This window comes from Astyanax mexicanus, chromosome 1 (genome assembly GCF_023375975.1).
Source record: "Astyanax mexicanus isolate ESR-SI-001 chromosome 1, AstMex3_surface, whole genome shotgun sequence".
NCBI classification, from domain to species: Eukaryota; Metazoa; Chordata; class Actinopteri; order Characiformes; family Acestrorhamphidae; genus Astyanax; species Astyanax mexicanus.
In genome coordinates this window covers 92782420-92800745 of record NC_064408.1, presented here as the reverse complement: position 1 = coordinate 92800745, position 18326 = coordinate 92782420, and the positions used below count along the sequence as shown (strand labels likewise).

The window sequence follows — 18326 nt, the reverse complement described above, 5'->3', positions numbered from 1 at the left end:
CTCCTGAAACCCAGGCCTGTAGAACAACAATGACAAGCCACGCTGCTGACAGGTTGATGAATCACACCGATCACAGGCCTGTTCCATCGTGTTAATGCAATAATTTGGGAGGCAAAAAAAAAATAAAAAACCCTTGAATTTGATATGCTTGGTGGCTTTTGTTTTCTCCTTATTACGCTCGCTCAGCCGTGCCTTTTTCTGACTTTGCCAGTCAGGGACTGAAGCCTTCAAGGCAGTTTCGAAGTCTCCTGGGAAGAGACTGACTCTGAATTGCCTACTGCTGTGGCCCTCCCACACTGTTCTATCGCATATTGATCCACATGTATAACTGAATCAGTTTTCTCTTCAAATATATGGAGCCCTGTGGCGTTTATGAATTCGACTCGACTTTGTGCTTCGCTCCCAAATATTTGCTTCTCTGAGGTAATTTGAGGGGGCTTTGCAGCCCGGGCACCTCGCCATGCCCATAAAGCAAAACAATAGGGCATTATAATCATAGTAGAGAATGGAGTTTTGCTTAGCCTGCCCTGGAGGGATCTCCCCTATTGTAATGCTTTTCAATTTGAGCCAGACCTTCCAGTGGAAGGTGAAAAGTGAAGACTTTGTGGGTTTATTTCTTCATTACTGATTTTGCTGAACTGACATACACACACACACACACACACACACACACACATACACACAGTTGACCGTTTAAATTAGATTTCCCTTTTTACCTCCTCAAGGGCTCTTGATTTAACCTTTGAGTCACCACTCATCCAGGTTGGAGAGGGTCAGGTATAAATATAGCCCACTAGGATCTGTTCATTGCGCTCTAGGTACATGACTGGCTCATGATTAGTAATGGCTTATGACTGAGCTTTACAGATGCATGTACAGATCATGCAATCATACATCTGTATTCAATTCGCACCCATAGCTATTCTTAGACATTAATTCAGCATTCATTTCAAACCCTGTTTAGTTTGCAGACTGATTACTTTCTCCAGATTTTTAAACAGCCCTTTTAGAGTCTTATTCCATCACACAATCATGTGAGTTTGACAGGCTGCTAACAACAAGCTTGCACGTCTATTTCTTATTTATTTATTTATTTTCTTTTTGATGCCACTTGCTCCAACAGGTATCAGATCAAACTGTTTTTAAATTATGGCATCACCACAAACCTGTCATAATCCAGGCTGAGAACCACCAAAGAGAGTATACAGTGTTTCATTTGGTTTACTACTCTAAAATAAGACATTATTATTATTATTATCATTATAAACGCTTATGAATCCAAGTCATAATTAAGCAGTTATAGCGCAAAAAAAAGGACAAACAGGTTTGCCAATTAGCGATCCCATATTAAACAATAATACTGTTAAACTTAGATCCTGCTCGTTACTTTTCATACTTGTCAGCATCAGCAGAGATCTGTCAGTGTTTTAATTTAAAATGTAATTTATTTATTTAATCACAGTATGTGTTTTTGTTCAAAATGATCACTTGACCTTGTTGTTCTGTTTAGTTTGTTATTTCTTGACATTTAAGATGCTTTAGCATTTTTTAATAACTAACTATTCATGTTGGCTTTTGTCATTGTTCACAGATATCAGTGACAGCGTAAAAAAATACACTTTCAACTGAGTATGCTAGAAGTGTTAGATCAGAATCACACCTGAAGAACAGGACAGTTAGGCTAAATTAAGCTGAGTCAGTTTTAATGAGTGCTTTTCTAAATCAGAATAAAACAAGCAACAGAATCACTTGATGCAGCTTTTCAGTTTGTGGAGGATTTTACTGATAAAATGCACAGGCTTACTTTATTAATTTGATTAACACCACCATGTGGATTAATAAAGCAGTAACTTTAGTATCTAAAATTTGGGGGGCAAGTCTTAGGAAGTTTAGAACTTCTATTTTTCTATAAAAAATATTGATATTTGAAGTACTCTATGGAGGCAATACCATATACTGCTATATCAATATATTGTCCCTCCCTAACTTGAGAGACAGTGCAGAACATTACAGAAGCCCTGCATGAAGATGCATTGACAAGTTTGTTAAGAAAGGTTAATATGCCATCCAGCCAATCCCCTGATTTGTTTCAGCGAATGGTTGATCACAGTAAAAGGTCAGAAAGGTTAGCAGTTTTTCAAACTTAAATTAAACCTAAATGTGTTTATGGGCGGAGCCTCCATAGTATAATACAGTTTCACTTTGTGGGACACCAGATGGATTCAGTAAATCAGCAGCCGCCACAATTTAATATAATGTTTTCCAAGTGCTGAGCATGTCTTTCCTTTGGCACATGAAATTACCTTTCCCTGCCTGACTCATTGCCAGAGTCTAAACTTAGCCGATGGAGATCCCTTGATGCCCGGACGAACATAAGAGAATGATATGCATCATTTCTGTGTGTTTGTGTTCACAGTGTAGAAGGAAATGTAATCACAAATTGAATCTTTTTTTATAGCACTTTTGCTCTCCGAGAAAACCCTTAACGGTGGCTTTATTGCAGCGGGCGTAGATTGCTTTTCGGAGCTCTAGCATATTGCATAGGCGGTGTTTCTAAGTGACGGAGGAGGCCATGCATAGAATTAAGTGGAAAGAGATGCAACTCAGCTCTTCTTTATGCCTCTCTGGAGATGCCTGATGTTCATTTCCAGGGAACGGATCCATGCGCTGAATTCCAAACAGTTGAATAATCTTGACGGCTGTTCAGGAATATGTCCATTTTGACTGGCAGAAGGGTTTGTTTATGAGGAGCTTTAAAGGTGGTATTGAAGCTTTTCATTACTTGGTGCTGTGTATTCATGCAGAATGAACAATGGATGTTCTGTTTGAGCAGTGGCGCTGCATTCTCTGGAGGGACGGAGCTCCATCCAGTACCTTTAGGTTGAGTTGGAGGTGCAGAACTAATTATTCAACATCGGTGCCGGACCTCATGTATGCTCTCATGAATGAACTCTATCAAATCCTCATCGAAATGTTCCAACAGTAAAAAACATAATAGCAAAATATAATGTTCCCTTATAAAAGCCACTTAAAACATACTACCACTTGTATAGTCACATGACTTTGACATACCCAGTCTGTGGCATGAGAGCAGCATTGAGGATAACTTAAATACAGAGCAAGCTGAGCATTCAAAATTATACCACAATAAAATGCTGCATCTGTTGTTCTACAGAATAATTCAATTCATTGTTAGAAGCAATGTAAAATGTTCAGCATGTTCTAAAACAAACTGATTAGAATCTGTGTTTTGAGTATTGAGATTTTCGGGTGTATTCACAATTTACTTGCTTATGTATTTATCTATTTATTTATTTTTAATCGATGATAAATATATATGTATTGGGCTGTAGTAACACATAACAGTCAAGTGAAACCAGATTACTTGTTTGCAATAATAGAAGGATCGTGCTGCAAGCTGTGATCACATGACATGTAAAAGCTGGAGGTAGAGCGAGGCAGAGGTTCACATTAAATGCACACACCAAACTGCCTCTTAGCCTTGGAAAAAATAGTGTAGCCTATCTAATTGCAGAACAATAACTTTAATAATTTTAATTCATAAGGTGACTATATGCAGGAGTGTCCCTTGCTATCTTAACACCTCTCCTAACACCTCTAACAAACTAACTTCTTCTAACTACTAACTACCTACTGACCTCATTCTCTGCCCCCCCCTCTATTCCTCCTCTATCCCTCCATAAAATGTTTTTGCTTGAACTTCTATTAATCTATTGCTAATGTACATAATTATTTGTAAGTCGCTTTGGATAAAAGTGTCCACTAAATACAATGTAATAAACCTCTCACAGTGTTTTCCACTGAAAAGTGTGGCTTATATAAGAGTTAAATGAATAATCTGCAGTAAATCACTTTAGGTAGAAAGGCAACATGCTGTTGAGATCAGGAGGTCTCTTTATAAAGTAGTTTCTGAAGTTTTACTTGAGGTGGTTTGGAAATGATCAGGCAGGTGCTGGATGATACACTTCCCTCAGCCTGACTCAAATTTGATCAGGCACAAATAAACACAGGACGCCTCTTGACCGCGTGTCCTCCTTAGGGCAACAATAGCTTCAAAAATCAATTTAATTTGCAAAGGTGACTGAAGAGAACAGATCAGGCTAATGCTCATAGCTCTCCCTCAGACTGAGAAATCTCTCTAAAACCCACGGCCATATTTAGGCAGCTGCTTGTACATCTATTTCCTGCTATTCCCATGGCCACTTTTTAAATAATATTCTAAATCAATTCTAATTAAAAGTAAGCAGACATTTTTTTTTGTATTTTGAAAGTTGGTTAGTTAATTGCAGTATTAGTCTTAAAGTAATTTAATTATTGATTTATTTATTGATTAAAGTTATTGCTCATAATCATCCTCTTATTAGTTCTTCATTATGTTCTTTTGGAACTTTTCCTTCCTGGCTCTTCAGTGGTTCTTTATGCTGTTACGAAATTACTCTTTTTAAGTCGTTTATGCTCTAAGCTTTTACTTACAAATATCCTGATTATTCTTATTTTGCTTTATTTGTGTTATTTTATTTGAATCTTTTAATTAGGGGTCTGCCATACTGCAATAACATAGCCAACATTTTTTAATATTGTGAATGATATTATACCATGAAATATTGTGCTATATTACCCACCCCTAATTATCACATCAGGGTACTACTTTTCTGCTGTTTTTAGCAAAAGACAAAAACACACTGTTCTCATTTCCCATTATAGATCTTCTAGAGACAGATCATATCTGTCCAGTATCATTTATTTTACTTTAATCCTGGATATATGTAGTTATATGGAGTGTATTATTAGAATCATGACATTCTGGATCATATGATATGATATGATAAAAATTATTGTATTTTTCAATATCTCAGTTAGGGGTGTGCTATATCATAGCATATGAAATAATAAAATGTAATATTAATTTTGTTGCAGTATTGTATTCTTTAAATATTTTTTGTTTAATCACCAAGAGTATCGCTAACACGAAAATACCGTGGAATATTGTGATATTATTTTAGGGCCATATTGCCCACCCCTACTTTTAATACTGAGTAATAGCTGATAGCAATTCTATATTTGTATTAAATAAAATAGTTCTACATTATCAATATGATTAGCTGGTAAAGAATCTGTGGTTCATGTGCTGGACTGCTGTCTGTTGTTTATTGATTACTGATAAGGGAATATATGTTCTATAATGGGTGAATATACTATGATTTCCGTATCTAAAGCATGAGTGTATAAGCATTAACCTCCACTGGGTTCAGACTGTGCTTTAAAATGCTGGTTTTAAAACATTTTAAAAGAAAGCTGTGGAGCATATTGTATCTATTATAGTGTTATTATTTATAATTGTTATGCTTCACTGTAAAATAGTTCCACACTGCAGGTTCTAATTTAGCTCTTTTATTTAGCTTATGAGGACTCTCCTCAGTGCTGCCAACAGGGCAGTGTTGTCTGTTAATGGTGCTTTTAAGCCAACTAATTCTGAACATTGAGCATCATAGTAAACCAAAGACTTGAAACTGAATTGGGATTAAAATAGTCAATACCTGATGCCTGGTGAATTAGTGCTGATACTAAGTCACAGGAACAAACTGGGACAACTATTTCTTCCCCATGCTAATGTAACAGTATGTAAATCACTTGGCCTTGGCTATAGAAGTAACCCGGTAAAGTACACTGCTACAGTAAAATGATTCACTTCTGAGCAAAGAGACAAGTTTCCAAAACAATTAATTTATTTTCCACACAAAATAGAAATCTCATTCACATTTATTTTTACTTTCATTAAAACATTGGTACCAAATCAAGAATATAGTTATTCAATTAAAAACACAGGGCTCTTTATGCAACTGAACACCACTGCATAAATCCACACATCCAAGGGGCCTGGAGATAAACAGGTAGACAAGAGAGAAAGGGAAATTTAACACCCAAAAATCTGATTAGTCACACGTGTTTATAAATACCAACAAAAGATCTCACAGCTTAAAACCTCACACTTTAAAAAGTGACAAAAGTATTTCCCTAATTGTTACTCTTAGGTCCAACCAGGCTTCCAAGAACCACTAGCAAAAGTGTTATGATGGCAGTGACTTAATACAGCCCATAAAGTCTCTAGTTTAGTCTACTGAGCGAAACATTATACAAAATAATATTAATCAAAAGAAACAAATAAAACAGAAAACAAACCAATATACTCAAAATAAACCAAAACGATCTCCAAACAAATAAAAATAAAACAGAATAATTACAAAACAGCAGCTAGCTAGAGGTCAGTCCTACAAAAAGAATGAAATTGAAAACTGTTAAGAGACTTACAATATCACTTACAATATCTCGAACAAAAACAAGAACTAGTTTTTACCTTAAAACCCGAATGGCTGGGCCTACCGTACATAAAATCAAGGCAATAGTCAGGAACTGATCCTAATAAAACAAACAGTCATTAAACACCAAAGATAAGAAATACTAACACATTAGCTTTTAATCAAGTACTTAAAAACAGTAATCATTACCTTAAAAGCATGAACAGCATTGGCTTCAAACAGGAGCTTCCAGCAGCAGCTAGAGGGGCAAATCAGAAATGGAGAGCAAGGGTGCATGTGTTGTCTGCTTTAAGGAGGCCAAAGGGGCTAATTAACAGGGCCTAAACCAATCAGAGCATGGAGGAAACCATTTGCTAATTAGCCACTACATGAAGGGGGAAAAACAGCAACAATAAGCCTAACCAGGAAGAGACAAAATGGCCGCTCCCAGGAAGTAGAACACAGCAAAAAGCAAAATAAAGGTCCATGCCATCACACTAATATGGGTGTTCTTTTCTTGAGTTCTGGTTCTTGGTTGTTCTCTATTCACTCTGTATCCCTCACTTTGGGAAAGGTTGAATTGAACTAATTTATAATCTAGGGTTTTGCTTTATAGGCCCTCATTGGGTTATTTTTAGTCTCAGAGGAAAACTACACTGTTGAAGTCCCCAGTTTGTCCTTCTTTGAAGACAAGAAGGCTTTAAAGCATCTTCCCTTCTGGCAAACTGCAGTATATCGCACCAGTGTGCTGTCTTAAACACTGCTATAAAACCTCCCTGGTCATTAACATTTCATTTCCTGGCATATATGCATTTTATATACCTCATAAATGTTTGAGGCACCAATAATCTTGTGTCTAATCTTAAACCCCCGGTGTCTACAGTCTGTGGCCTAATATATGAACACAGCAACAGCTAGCCAAGGTCAACAGACAGTGACTTTGCTCCTGTCTGCTGTTAAAAAGAATCTAAAACAGATCAGAGTGTAAATATGGATGACTGATTAGTGTAAAAATCAGCACAATGTGTATAAATCTGAGCTTAATCATGTGCTGGGCAATAGTGTGCCATGTAAACATGGATTTTCACTTTTACATTGTTAAATAGTTAAAAAGCCTGTGTTTATTGTAGTTCATTGAATGCCATCATGGACAGCAGACAAAATTTAAAAGGTATATAGTCAGTAAAACATTATTTTGATGTTAATGCTGTTGTAAAATTTGAGAAATATGATCAAAAGAGATAAAAATAAACCAGTGTAAGAAAATACTAAGTATACAATTCTAATAAAATAAAATTAATCTAGGCTAATATATTTAGAAATTAGATTCAGAATAGAAATGTGGCCATAAAAAAGGGCAGGTTTGAGTGAGTAGTACAGCTTGAGGTTGTGTTAATGAACACAGTGCCAGTCAAAAGTTTGGACATACCTTTTAATTGATTGTGTTTTCTTTCTTTTTATGATTTTTTAAAAATATTTAATATTGAAGTCAGGGGATTGTGGAAGCCAAAGACTTTTGTGTACTACACAATTTCATATGTGTCCTTTAATTGTTTTCATGTATTTAATACAGAAAAAAAACAGATTATAAGAGAAGATGTGTCCAAACTTTTGACTATTTGGTACTTTATATACAGCTCTATATATTGCTATTTAAAGGTGGATTTGAGTAAAATGAACATTGCGGTTTTATTCTATAAACTATTCATAAAGTTTTAAAAATTCAGAAAACAATATTTGGGGGAATAACCCTGGTTTTTAATCACAGTTTTCATGCATCTCGGCATGTTCTCCTCCACCAGTCTTACACACTGATTTTGGATAACTTTATGCCACTCCTGGTGCAAATATTCAAGCAGTTCAGCTTGGTTTGATGGCTTGTGATCATCCATCTGCCTCTTGATTATATTCAGTTTGGATTTCAGTTTGGTAAAATCAAAGAAACTCATAATTTTAGGTGGTATCTTTTTTTTACCAGAGCTGTATGTATATAAAGAAAACATGGGACTAAACTAAACTAAAGATGCCCTTGTCGTATACTGTCGCTGTCCAATGAAAAACAAGCATCTCCAAAAGGTGAACTTTACAGGAGAGACAAAAACCCTACATACATTTCAATGGAAGTCATTGTTACAAAAGTTTATTTCAGGTAATTTTGGAAAAGTTCTGTTTCTTCAGTCTTTTAGAAATGTTAACAGTGTGTCATGGACAGATTGTGTGCTCAAATTATGTAGTAAACTAAAAATCCACAAAAATGGAGATGCTTGTTTTTAACTGGACAGTGACGATATGAAACATCCCCTGGCTGGTCGAATTAATCTGAGGAAAATTATAAATCATGTTGCCCATATATTCCTTTAAGGTTGTGACAGGCAGTTGGGCTTCATTGTTACGTGTAAATAAAGCACTTCTGTCTCATGTGGTTTAGAGGTTAATCCTCGTGCTCATGGGGAGGGTCACCTCTGAAGGTCTGCTTCCTCTCAGGGGGTCTTGCTCATGCTGTACTAAGCTAACTACTGTAGTTGTTGTCACAGACATGCTGCCACTTTATTCACTAAGAAGGGAAGGCCTCATGTAGTAGATGACCAGATTCTACCTTATCCCTTTCAGACCCTTCATCCGTTACAATGACATCATGTATTTTCTTAATTTTTAAATGTTTTGTTGCACATAACACTATTTGAGAGCTGTTGTCCATCAGAATAGACCATGAACCTGCCAATGAACAAGTTTATAAACCAATGAAACAGTAGCTTTCCCCCACATCCACAGCACTGCAATAACTGTAGGTTAGTACTAGACCTGTTGAGGCAATGTATCAGCTATTTTTTATTCATTTAATTTGATTTAGAAAACTTTTGAATCAGGTTTTCACTGTTTAGGGGATAATGGTTTATGGAATAAAAAGGTTGATATAAAATATAAAATATTACACAAAGGCTTCCAATGCAATGGAAATAAAAAAAAAATAAACATTTCAGTTTTTGTATTTATTCGCTATATAGATTGTATAGTAGAATATTAGAGTCTTCTTATCTGTGCATTACAAATGGAAAACAGCATACTTACATATCTGTTTTCCATCACTGGAGATAATTCAGGTCTAAAAGGGTACAGTAGCTCAGTTAGCACAAGTGGAACGTATAAACTTACAGTGAATGTATGCCTAAAATACACACATGTAACTCAAAAATAAAAACATGTAAAAAATCAAAGGCCTGAAATCTATTAGGCTGAGAGCTGAGGTTGCTGGTCGGAGTAAAATAAAAATAAAACATGCACACTAATCTATTCTTGTTGGCTGACAAAGCATTGTGACCCCACTATACGAGGCAAATGCATTCAGGTTAGGGAAATTCTGATGACCAAGGAGAACAGAAATCTCGAAAGAAATGCAGTGACCTTCTGTATGACAAGAATACGTTTGGGAATCATATTTAAACACAATGCAGATGGTGCAGCTGACCCAGGCAGCGCTGTTAGGACACAGGTGTGCCAGATGTATAGCAACACAAAGAGCAAAAAATGTTACAGAAGCTTCAGAGCAGCACATTCTGGCACATCCCTAAATGTGTGAAGGTCAATGGATTTGTCTTGGGATTTTGATTTGAGGTTGTCAGCAGTGCTGGATTGTGACCAGATTTACATTAACCTCCTACCTACTTTCACTGGTCCATCTGCATCATTTCTCATCAAATTCAATCCATTCTGGATTAATTTTAGGCCTTAGAGGTCACAATCATTACTGTCTAAAGTTCATTAAAGCAAGTGCAGAAGTTCTGATGATTCTAAACTTTTTAGTGCCTATCTTAAACCCCGCTAAAGGTGCATCGCAGTGCTTATTGCTATCTTACACCTATAAATCATGTATTCTCATGCCTTTCTGCATTGTTAAAATAGCAAAGGTGCTTGTGAATATATCTACACCGATGAGTGTGGTGGTTTGGAAGTGAGGTGTGTTCAGGTACATCTTTGGTGTATTGCTATCTTGGCAGTAGAAAATACAAGTGTGCCACTGACTGATTAAAACCCTCACAACTTTCACCTGTCAGAAGTTCATTGCTATCTTGGTAACGCAAGTGCTTTATGCATTGTCAGTGTGCGTACACCTTGCTTATTTTACACACACACACACACACACACACACACACACACACACACAAGGATGCACAGCAGAGCACAGAATACTAAATTAAATTGTACTACTGTTCCTGTAAATGACCTGCTCGTGCACCTTTACAGCGTGAATAACCAGATCAGTTTTCTCTGCTGAGAATCACAGAAGCTCTGCGCCATTAGAATACCAATTCACCAAATTCAGAGCCCTCCTGGCTCCTAAATGGAATGGCAAGTGACACGCTATATGGTTTATTTCAAGTTATGCCCAAAGCACACCCATGATTAATTAAGAGAATTAGCACATGTCTTTCATGCACATTTTGAGCTGCACAAGGTGTGTTTTTTGCATTCATACAATACAAAAGACACACAGACACGCCCTGAACCCAGCTGTACCATTCGCAGCTCACCAAAAATAAGGTCCTCAGTCTTTGTAATTAAAAGAGTAAATATGCTTTATGACTTTATGAGCTTAATAGAATGATGGAATCTTTACCTTCTACAATTTCTTATATCATACCTTGTGAAAATCAAATAAAAAAGCAGAGGGACAGACTGAAGCATGTCAGTATGAAATGTAAATTGAATATAAATGTAATTTATAAAAGAACCCTGAGTGGGAGTGTGTGGGTAGTAGATCATTTGCAATAACACACAACACTCCCTCGAGTGTTCTGTTGTTTTATACAAAAGTTGTCACTAAATAAAGAGAGTAAATAAAAACAAAGAAGTTTTATACTGAACATGGTAACAACTCCTAAGTTTGCTTTAACACAGCAGTCTACCAAAGCCGTATGCTCCATATAAAAAAGGACCATTATAAAAAAAAAAATAAAAGACCACTTAAAAATGATGAGTTTCTTTGATTTTACCAAACTGAAAACGTCTGGAATATAATCAAGAGGCAGATGAATGATCACAAGCCATCAAACCAAGCTGAAGTGCTTAAATTAATTAATTGTAATTAGGTAATATTGTATGCAGAAATAAGGTAAAGGTTACTTAAAGAAAGGATTGATTCAGTAAAAATAAATGAAGTAAAGTTTACTAAAAGAAAGAATTGACTGAAGTTCAGTTCAGTTATTTACTCTATGTAACATTTAAGTCTTGAAACCGAGTTGAAGTTACTTAAATTTACATGAAATTAAATTTACTTAAAAAAAAGATAATGCAGAAAGTTGCAAACGTTTTTTGAAATGTGTAAATATATAATTGTCACTTTCAGAAATAAAAAATATAATGCTGTATAGGTTCTGGAATATTTGAACTTGTCTTTCCTTAACTTCAAAGATTCTCTGTATGAAAAAAGGAGGTCAAATATGAATATCAGACATCAACATATCTACTTATAGAAAACCAGAAGCTTCCTGTTCCTCTTAAAGCTCCGCTGGCCGGAGAGGCCGTCATTAGGCTGCCCAGGCAGTCATTAATCATGGCCTGGTGTCTGTATGTTCTGCAGAAGAGAGTTCTTCTTCCCAGCTCTCCATATCTTTGATGACATTATTGCACCGGGAGCCTCCTGACTCGGCCGGTGTTGACCTCTCTCTTACTTTGCTCCAGAACCACACTCTGAAATGCTGGCCTTACCCTGATGACAAATAGTCCTGGGGGGCTTTGTATCGCTGTAATTGCATCACTACTTTGGAAAACCCTCATGAGAATTGGCTTGCTCTTTAAAGGGCAACAGGGAAATGCCCTTCAAATGTCATTCAAGCTTTAATGGCTTTAGATGTCCAAAGCATTCTCTAAAGCGCGGTAAAGCACTGTGTTGTTTTCATGTTTATTGGCATGAATGGGTCTTATGAAGCTCAGATCTCAGAAACTAATATCTACAGGTTTACAGTTCAGTTCCTCACTCTCATTTTTATAAACTTACACAATAGTAGTTTATAGTAGATACTGAACAATTCATACTACAAACTAATATATTCATTATATATAGTAGAGACTGAATAATTCATACTAGATACTGAACAATCCATAGTACAAACTGATATATTCATAGTAGATTGCTAAATATTAATAGTAGATGCTGAATCATTCATAGTATATTCTGAACAATTCATAGTAGATACTGAATAATGCATAGTATATACTAAACCTTTCATAGTATATACTGATCAATTCATAGTAGATACTGAATAAAGCATAGTAGATACTGCATACTTTATAATAGGTACTGAGTAAATAATAGTAACTACTAAATTACTCATAGTTGCTACTGAATGATTAATAGTAAATACTGAATTATTTATAGTTGATCCTGAACAATTCATAGGAAAATTAAATAATGTATAGTAGTTGATGAATAATTCATAGTAGATACTGAACAATCTATAGTACAAACTGAATAAATCATGGTAAATACTGAATGTTTTGCAGTAGTTATAATAATTCATTGAATTATTATTAGTAATTAGAATAATTCATTGCAGATACTGAATAGTTATTATTACTTAATATATGCAATATATGAATAATGCATAGTAGATACTGAATACTATACAACAGTTAGTTCCGACCTCACAATCTGATTGGTTGAGAAGTGATCTAGCCGTGATGATATTCGTGATAACATCACGGCCTTCTCACACTAAACTTGTATCTCTCCGCCGACGCGTTGCCGAGTAACAGCGTATATACACAGGACACCCGCAGCAGCGTTAGCTTAGCACAGACTAGCGCTCAGCCGCGGCACGCTCGCCCGCAGCGTGGGCTCGTCTTTCGCGGAAAAAAGGGAACGAAAATCGCTCGGTTAATACCGTCTTACAGCCAGAACGCTAACCAGCCAGGCTAGGCTAAGCTAAGTTAATGCTGAGCTAAAGCAAGCTACGCTAACCTAACCAGAGTCCAGCCAGCTAGCTTAAACCAACACCACCCAGCAAAATGAGCAGAAATGCTAAAATTCGCGGCTTTCACCTGAAGACGACTCCACGGAGCAGGAGAGGAGAGTATTAGCGTTATTTCACGCTCCTAACGTCACCATCTTCAATTATTCCCAATTTTGATTTCAAGCTAACTTTTGTGGTGTTAGTCTGCCTGAACCATACACTGTATGTAGCTAAGTTGTGATGGAACTACTTTTTGGCGGAAGGCTCAGTCCATATTAAAGCATATTCAAACTGAATTTCTTAAAGTTCTTTGATTTATTTTCTTTATTTATTTAGTAAAAAAAAGAAACTGTTGTATAAAAGCAATAGAATACGAGAGGGAGTGTGTTATCGCGAATAACATCACGGCTGTGATGATCTACGACACAGCCGTGATGTTATTTCGCGATAACACACTCCCTCTCGTGTTCTATTGCTTAAATGTATAGTATATACTGCATACTTTATAATAGGTACTGGGTTATTAATAGTAAATACTAAATTACTCATAGTTGCTACTGAATGATCAATAGTAAATATTATTTATAGTTGATCCTGAACAATTCATAGGAAATACTAAATAATGTATAGTAGATGCTGAATAATTCATAGTAGATACTGAACAATCTATAGTACAAACTATATAATTCATGGTAAATACTGAATGTTTTGCAGTAGTTACTTAATTATTCATTGCAGATACTGAATAGTTATTATTACTTAATATATGCAATATATGAATAATGCATAGTAGATACTGCATACTTAATAATAGGCACTGAGTAAACAATAGTAAATACTAAATGACTCATAGTTGCTACTGAATGATTAATAGTAAATACTGAATTATTAATAGTTGATCCTAACAATTTATAGGACATACTAAATAATGTATAGTAGATGCTGAATAATTCATAGTAGATACTGAACAATCTATAGTACAAACTGAATAATGTATGGTAAATACTGAATGTTTTGCAGTAGTTACTAAATTATTAATTATTATTATTAATTATTATTAATATAACTTAATAAATAATTAATTATAAATATTGAATAATCTATATTAGGAACTGAATACCTTGTAGTAGATACAAAAAAACTACAGAACTATTGAATAATTAATAACAGAAAATCATAGTATAATCAGAATAATAAATCATGTTAGATGCTGAATAATGTGGAGTAGATATTGATTAATAAGTTACCATATAATTCATTGAAGTTGATAAATATTCATAGTAAAATCTAAATCAGTTGTGGTAGCTACTGTGTTATGCTGAAACCCCATTATTCTGAACTTTGACTTGACAACAACAGTGTATATCTCCTATTATTGCAGTAGAGTAATTAGTATCGTGTGTGTGTGTGTGTGTGTGTGTGTGTGTGTGTGTGTGTGTTTAAGGGTCTGTAGAGCTGGAGGTCAGCGTTTTAAAGCAGCGCTGATTAAGCAGGTGGATAAGCAATGAGCCTTGGTTGATGGGTCAGAGTTCGAGTCACACACACAGTGTTAACAGGGGGTTTCATCCCCTCTTAATTAATTTGTGTCAGCGTGAGGTGATTGCAGGGTTCCCACGGCGACGTGCAGGAGCTCACACGACACTGACCTTTCACCTGTTGAGACTCTAATTAGGTGCCACTCTGGAGGCTGACTACAGTCAGGCCATGGAGATGAAGAATACACAGAGAGACTGCGCTGCCGCCGATCCACCTCTGAATGTAAACTTCCTGTCTGTACTCTCCCAAATATGATGCACTGAATTTATTTATAACATCTAGAGCAGATTTCTCACTTTTGTTCATGACTTTATTTGGCTTTTTTTCTGTACAGCTAGCCGTACAAGACAGGTTTAATCCAAATTAGAATGTTTTTGTGTTTTTTTAATAAGGCTGCAGAGAATTTCATTCCAGCATTGTTATCCAAATAAGCACTAATATGCAATTTACTGTTTTAAAACTTTTTTTTTCTCTATACAAAAGAAAATTGCACAGTGCTCTCATGTCCCATGATAAATCTAGCAGCGACATCTTCTTTTATTATTCTCTATTTTAATGCTAATTCTTATTATTACATTTCAAGATAAATAAATAATTAAATAAAAAAAGCTCTTTTATAGAAACTTTTATAGGCTTGCACTATATTTAAAAGAAGATCACTTGCACTTAAATAAAAAAGGCATGACATGAGTTTGATAATGTTATTTGATGGTGGAGAGCTTAACCATGGCTGCTGCAGAGCAGATTAGACATAAGGTTAACATTAATAAATAAATCTTTATCACACTAAAAAAAAAACTATTAAACTGATTAAATGTAAATGAAAATGGATTTTTTCATACAATGTATGCTCTTATCACACGAACACCAGCTATCTTCTGATTGGATAGATGCATTGTGTTCTGATGTATGATCTATTTGCATAAATGTAATCTCTTAACTTTTTCTTTTTTGCACCACATCAAATTGACTTGTGTCTGAAGGAACCAACAATTCCTATTGAAAATTAACACAAATAAATGTTGCACTTCACAACCACTCTACAATAAATCTACAAAACTTATTACATTAAAATATATAGTTATAGTTTTATTTAAACCCTCAGAAGGTCTCTGAATATTGTTAAAACCTGTTAATTCAGCTTAGTGTACTCCACTGAGGAGAGAATATAGACCAAGTGTCCCACAGTTTCCTAAAGGGCACACACACTGCCTGGTGAAAAAAAAATCACATTCTAATATGTTTTCTCACCAAGATCTTGCAGCATTGATGATGGTAGAGTCTGACCGCTGCTCAAAGTCTTCTCCAGCTCATCCCAAAGATTCTCAATGAGGTTAAGATCTGGACTACATGTGTGAAAATGATGATCTCATGCTCCCTGAATCACTCTTTCATAATTCCAGCCCCATGAATCCGGACATTGTCATCTTGGAATATGCATGTGATCATCAGGGAAGAAAAAATCCATTGATGGAATAACCAGGTCTATAATCAGTATATTCAGGTAGTCAGCTGACCTCATTCTTTCAGAACATACTGTTGCTGAACCTAAACCTGAACAACTGCAGCAAGAACCCCAACAATCACTTAGTTACTTAAATCCAGGTGCTGATTTTTTTTTTTTTTGAGCCAGACAGTGTATTATACCTCTAATACCTATATATACCAAGTTCATAATGTTTGTTTCACAAAATCACTCATAACATAAAGAGATCTCACCAGCTCTATTCTTCTTGCCCGTTTCAGTCCCTGTCACTCTGTCACTTTTATGCAAATGAGCTGGTGCTGTCCATGCCATTTGTGACTTTCCTTTGCCTGTAGCTATAGTGCTTTGCATCAGACCTAAACATACTAATCTAGTAGGTGGGGCTCTGGTGGTGGTTGACAGGTGAGGGGTGGTGGTAGAATGGGTCTTTGTAGATTTTCATATTGTGACATTACAATAAGGGAGCCATCTAATTGGTTCATAGAAGCATATGATTCCTAACACCAAACTCTTTCAGCTGATTCACAGAAAAAAAACATGGATGTATTTTTGTTGTTGTTGTTGTTGTGCTTGGGGTGTTTATAAGAGCAGTCAAGACCCAGTCAAGAGAGTTTTTTGTATAATATGCCCCCTTTAATGTCAGAAGTGTAATGTGTGGCGTTACATCGTTGTTCTACACAGTCTTGTCTGTCAGAGACGTCTCTGTGAAACAGTAGATGTTAAAAGTTGGAGATCTGGCTGAGTGGGCATGTGTGTTTGAGTAGGGAGGGCACGATGCTCGCTTGATGTGAAGAGACGCAGTATCAAGCAGAAAATCCGAACAGACTATAAAAGCTTTTTCCTTTTGTTAAAAAGAAAATACTTCGAAATAGCAGAAAGCTCACTTTTCACACTTTCTATGATGGTAGAGACAAAGACAAGCGACATATATGCAGTGTGCAAAATACCCAGCGGCAATCCAGGGTCCCCTTTGCTGGCTGCCAACTCACTGACAATCATCTGCAAAACATTTGCTCCAGTGTTTGGAACGTTTTCATACTCCTAGTAGAGACATTTTCTCTGTTTTTCAAATCAGAGCAGAGCCTTAGCAGCATGCGAATGGCCTGAATTGCATGTGGCTGAAAAGACTTCAGTCAAAAGTGAGAAACTTAAGCTGGAAAAGAAATGGATCAGCATTGTTACCGTGCTGCAGTCAGGGCGTTAAAATATTCATGGTTATTTGCATTTAAATCAGCATTATGTAAGAATTGTTTTTTTTTTTTTTTTGCTCTTATACTCCCCCTAGAGTTAAGAAGTAGATTTCACGCTTTGAGACACCCAAAAAAGACATGCTTTACACATGCATTTCTGGGCAAGCTGAGAGAAACAAATCTCTCACTGTAAGTAAAAAGAACCATGAGGGCTGAAATAGTAGAGGAGTAGCAATAATAGAGATCCTGTTCCTCATATTACAGGTCAGTGGAGATTCAACATGATTTTGAAGTCGCTGTATTAAAATAAAAATGCTACATCATTTTTCTTTATGGGATGATATTTACTGTGTATGTATATCATATTGAGCATTGAGACATGCTTCCAGTTTTAGCTAAGCTAACTAGCACACTGTAATTAGCTTGTGCCATTCTAATCAGAGTTTCAGAGTCTGCCACACGTTTTGCTCTTCTTAAATTTGGAAAGCCAGTGTTTAACTGAGTGAATCAATTAGCTGCAGTGCCACCTGGTTGAGTGGCAGGGTAAAAAAACACATTGCTATTTCATTTTTCCTGTATTTTCTGTATTTGACAGTTCACATTTATATTTTGCAGCATTCAGCATGTTGATTAGATTAGAGATGGTCCAGTCATTGTTTTTAGGGCTGATACTAATTGCAGATTAACTTTCAGTATGGTTGGTTGTACTGTGGGCAGGACTGGATGCCACACTGACCTTTTCCAGACAAACTCGGTAATGCTTAATCATGCAGGTCCTTCCTGTTCCTGCCCCTGTTCCTGCTTTTTCCTGTTCCTGATCCTGCTTCATCCCAAGATAAAATGTGCT

At 35.9% G+C, this 18326-nt stretch overlaps 1 protein-coding gene and 1 long non-coding RNA gene across 3 annotated transcripts in view; one reads left to right on the top strand and one right to left on the bottom strand.

Annotated features, from left to right (window-relative positions):
• Positions 1-18326, top strand: part of cntnap2a (contactin associated protein 2a) — a 723644-nt gene that overhangs the window by 401576 nt on the left and 303742 nt on the right. The window lies entirely within an intron of this gene.
• On the bottom strand, positions 5726-6726 carry LOC111194476 (uncharacterized). Its single transcript, XR_002651089.2, has 2 exons — positions 6377-6726; positions 5726-5898 (listed from the first exon to the last, which is right to left on the bottom strand). It is a non-coding gene; the product is annotated as an uncharacterized LOC111194476 (long non-coding RNA).